Raw genomic sequence first — 5,351 nt, 5'->3', positions numbered from 1 at the left:
CTGAGTCTGAGTCCTGTCAAGGAAAGGACTGCAACAGATCACCAACGTTCTGAACCTCTGGCCCGTGAGGGAAGAGGCAATAACAGAAACCAAGTCCTGAGTCTCCACCTTCGAGGCAGCAACAGATACAACCACGTTCTGAGCCTCCAGCCTGCAAGGAAAGAGATAATCTTACCGTTCAGACTTCATTCAGAGTCTTCGTCCCGCGAGACAACAGCAGATGCAGCACGTCCTGAGTCTACATCCCAGAGAAAGAAAGAGGATCGACCAAGTTCTGAGTCTCTAGCCCAGAGAGGCAGAAGACACACAGACATCTGCAACAATGTTAAGCTCCGGCAAGCAAACCTTCACTCCAAGGTACATTTGCTTGCGTCTTCCAGGCTAAGGACCTTCTGCACCTACTCCAGGGCCACATCTGCGTGTTCCAGATTTTAGGACCGTTTGGTGCTCCAGGAGATCAGCATCCTCCAGCGTGTCGTGTTCAAGGCTGTCGAAACGGATTCCTGTTCCTTTCCCCACTGCATTGTTACCGGCACAACCAGTGGATGAAGTCACCGCCATCGGACTGCTCATTCGACCACAGAGAACATAACTATCACTTATCCAAACCTCTTCCAGAGACATTGGCATTGTTGTATATTACCAGTATATGATTATTCTAATTTACATTAGATATTATATAGCTGATTGCAGTTTATAGCAAATCTTTCATGTATTTGTTTGATGCATAATAGGGTTCTTCACCTTAGTTCTTTCAGAGTAGCAACAGTTTATCTTTCCAGATAATGTAGCTCTGACATTGCAACACCCAACATCACTTGCATTTTATGCATCTTATGCATCTTATGCACTTTATTCCTATTTCATTTATGGTATTCATTTATTAGTTGTTGATTACTCTTGTCTATCTTTTGTTAATAAAATCTATTTTATTACACTTGTGTCCTCCTAGTGTTGATGATACAGAAAGATGTTCTACAAGTTAAAGATCCCACCAATCTTTCTTATGTGATGTACTCATAACCACACCTTAATTGACACGTGATCCAAATATCATAACGTCATTGGTGACGCGAGTACCCATCACTGCACTATTTCGCCTCCCTAGGTTGGCGAAAGCAAAATTCACTACACAGTCTCCACTAATGAGCTGATGAGTTGAATCAGGTGTGATAGATGAGGGAGACATACAAAATGTGCAGGGCTGGGCGTACTCCAGGACAGGTTTGAGAACCACTGGGTTAAGAAGTATCAAAGAATAAAATTAGCCAAAAACCCTGAAAATATTTGGGCATGGATCATTCACCAAAGAAGTTTATAAACAGTAATAAGTGCTCTCAATATTCAATACTGAGATCTCTGATATCCAAAGGACCTGCAGGCTAGAGATATCTGACCTTAAAAAAAAAAAAAAAAAAACAGGAGCTGGATACTGAATAATAGTCTTAAGCAGAAAAAACTTTGTTTTGTCCTTTGGTTGGTTATATACTTCACCTGCTTTGTCCCTACTGACCCTTATGGGTATTTCTTTTCAGAGTAACACCAAATTAAATTTCCCTTCTAAGTTTACCAGCCTACAAGCGGCAACTTAAATCTGCTAAGCCTGTAGTAAGAACTGTAAAGAGATGGACTAATTAAGCAGAGCAGGATTTACAAACCTGCTTCGACTGCACTGATTGGAGTGTTTTTGAGGCTGCTGCCACTGATCTGGATGAGCTCACTGACACTGTGACATCCTACATCAGTGTCTGTGAGGACATGTGTGTTCCAACCACGACTAATTTAAAATTGAACAATGACAAAACTTGGTTCAGTGCAAAATTAAAACAGCTTCGCCAGGCCAAAGGGGATGCCTACAGGAGTGGCCAGCAAGCTAAGAGAAGCTACTCTAATAAGATGAAAAAAAAAAAAAAACCTTTTCAAGCAATGACCCTACATTAGTGTGGAAGGGCCTGAAAGCCATCACCAGTTACAATACCCCATCCCCATCTGTGGAGAATTAGCTTTTAGCCAACAGTTTGAATGAGTTTTACTGCAGGTTCGAAAAGCCTGGTCTCACACCCCACACCCGCTCTGACCGTCTCACAACACAGCCATTAGCACCCTCCCCCTCCCTCCCTTCTACTGCTTCTCAGCCTGCGCTTAAGAGCTGAGAAGACGATGTATGCAAAGTAAGGAAAGCCAAAGGCCCAGATGTGGTCCCTCCAGCCTGCCTCAAAGCCTGTGCTGTCCAAATTAGCCAAAAACCCTGAAAATATTTGGGCATGGATCATTCACCAAAGAAGTTTATAAACAGTAATAAGTGCTCTCAATATTCAATACTGAGATCATGCTAAGCTTACAACTGTTTAATATAGAGATATCTGACCTTAAAAAAAAAAAAAAAAAACAGGAGCTGGATACTGAATAATAGTCTTAAGCAGAAAAAACTTTGTTTTGTCCTTTGGTTGGTTATATACTTCACCTGCTTTGTCCCTACTGACCCTTATGGGTATTTCTTTTCAGAGTAACACCAAATTAAATTTCCCTTCTAAGTTTACCAGCCTACAAGCGGAAACTTAAATCTGCTAAGCCTGTAGTAAGAACTGTAAAGAGATGGACTAATTAAGCAGAGCAGGATTTACAAACCTGCTTCGACTGCACTGATTGGAGTGTTTTTGAGGCTGCTGCCACTGATCTGGATGAGCTCACTGACACTGTGACATCCTACATCAGTGTCTGTGAGGACATGTGTGTTCCAACCACGACTAATTTAAAATTGAACAATGACAAAACTTGGTTCAGTGCAAAATTAAAACAGCTTCGCCAGGCCAAAGGGGATGCCTACAGGAGTGGCCAGCAAGCTAAGAGAAGCTACTCTAATAAGATGAAAAAAAAAAAAAAACCTTTTCAAGCAATGACCCTACATTAGTGTGGAAGGGCCTGAAAGCCATCACCAGTTACAATACCCCATCCCCATCTGTGGAGAATTAGCTTTTAGCCAACAGTTTGAATGAGTTTTACTGCAGGTTCGAAAAGCCTGGTCTCACCCCCCCACACCCGTTCTGACCATGTCACAACACAACCATCTCCCTCCCTCCCCCCTACTGCTTCTCAGACTGCACTTAAGATCTGTGAAGATTATGTACGCAAAGTCTTCAGGAAACAGAAGATAAAGAAAATCAAAGGCCCGGACAATGTCTTTCCAGCCTGCCTCAAAGCCTGTGCTGTCCAACTGTCATCCATCTCAACACTGATCTTCAACAGATCACTGGAGCTGTGTGAAGTCCTCTGCTGCTTCAAACGCTCCACCATCATCCCTGCACCCAAGAAACCAAAAATCACAGGTCTAAATGACTACAGACCTGTTGCTTTAACATCTGTGGTCATGGAGTCATTTGAGAGACTGGTGTGGGCCTACTTGAAGGACATTACGGGACCCTTGCTTGACCCCCTGCAGTTTGCTTACCAAGCAAACAGGTCTGTGGATGATGCAGTCAACATGGTCTAAACATACATCCTCCAACATCTGGACAAACCAGGGACTTATGCAAGGATCCTGTTTGTGGACTTAAGCTCCGCTTTCAACACCATCATCCTGGATACCCTCCTGATTAAACTGACACAGCTCTCTGTACCCACCTCCATCTGTCAGCGGATCACCAGCTTCCTGACAGACAGCAGCTAGTGAGGCTGGGAAAATTCACATCCAACACCCACACCATCAGCACTGGAGCTCCTCAGGGGTGTGTGCTCTCCCCACTGCTCTTCTCCCTCTGCACAAATGCAGAGCACAAATTACTGCACCTCTATAGACCCCTCTGTCAAATTCCTGACAATTTCTCAACTTCACCACAGTCATCGGTCTCATCCAGGATGGTGACAAGTCTGCTTACAGACAAGAGGTTGAGCAGCTGGCTGTCTGGTGCAGTCACAACAACCTGGAGCTGAACATGCTCAAAACTGTGGAGATGATTGTGGACTTTAGGAGAAACCCCCCTGCACTCCCCCCTCTCACCATCATGAACAGCACTGTGGCAGCAGTGGACTCATTCAGATTCATGGGCACCACCATCTCACAGGACCTGATGTGAGACAATCACATTGACTCCATTGTGAAGAAGGCCCAGCAGAGGTTGTACTTCCTTTGTCAACTGAAAAGTTCAACCTTCCACAGTCGCAGATGACACAATTTTACTCAGATGTTATTGAGTTGGTTCTATGCACTTCTATAACGGTCTGGTTTGGGTGGGTCAGCCAGCAAATCAGATATAAGAAGACAGCAACGGAATGTAATTCATTTCTTAAAAACTAATTATTGTCTCTCTCTCAAGTATTATGTAAATACATATACATATTTTCATTTATACAGCTGTATATACAGTAAATAATGCACAAATATGTACATAAATCTTATGTTCCAGATGTATACCACATTATTATTATTACTATTTTTTTCTTATTTAAATGCTCTTTCTGTTCTCAATGTCATCATACATGTATGTTTGTACCAAGAGCTCCTAAAAAAAAAACCCACAACAAATTCATTGTGTGTTTGCACACACTTGGCGAATAAAGCTCTCATTCTGAAATCCAGAACTGGCTTCATGCCCATACACTGAAGGAGAGTTCAACGACTGATCTAGTGAATAGACTAAAATTGTACTATCTAAAATTCTTATGCACATCTTGTTTCAGAGATGTTTGGTGTTTTGTTAGTGCATATTGGGCCGTATGAAATATTCTGTACCTAAATCATGCAGCTTATTGAGGAGAGGTGTGCAATTGTTTTTCTAAGCAATCAGACATATGATTTTCACCTGTTGATAAAACAGACACAAATACCATAGAATCAAAGGAGGGATAGTTTAAATTAAATACAATTAGTTGAACTTAAGAATGCTTTTTGACCCACTGAAGTAGTAGGGGTGGGAATCTTTAGTCACCTCACGATCCGATCCGATTCCGATTCCGATTCTGGGAGTCACGATCCGATTCCAGAACGATTCTTGATCTACTTTTTTCACCCCTTATTAATTAATTAGTTTACTAACTTGAGAATTTTAAAATCCTTACATTTACATATCCTTACATAAGTAATTAAGTACTTTTTAAAATAACTAGAAATTGAAAAAAAATTATTGAAACAGTTGTATGTTAATAATAATTAATTAATTATTAATAATTAATAATGTAATTTTAAACTAATATAACTTCAAAACATACAAGTAGCAAATAATAAAGAAGAGCATAGAAACATATTACAAACAACAAACAAAGAGTGCTAGTATTTATGATTATCTGAACGTTTTCCATTCAAGAACTGTGAGTGATTTTTCTTCATCTTTAATGTTGTTTTTTACTATGACATC

This window comes from Sinocyclocheilus rhinocerous, unplaced genomic scaffold, assembly GCF_001515625.1.
Source record: "Sinocyclocheilus rhinocerous isolate Xijiao unplaced genomic scaffold, SAMN03320098_v1.1 scaffold1391, whole genome shotgun sequence".
NCBI classification, from domain to species: Eukaryota; Metazoa; Chordata; class Actinopteri; order Cypriniformes; family Cyprinidae; genus Sinocyclocheilus; species Sinocyclocheilus rhinocerous.
This window is presented reverse-complemented; position numbering follows the sequence as displayed.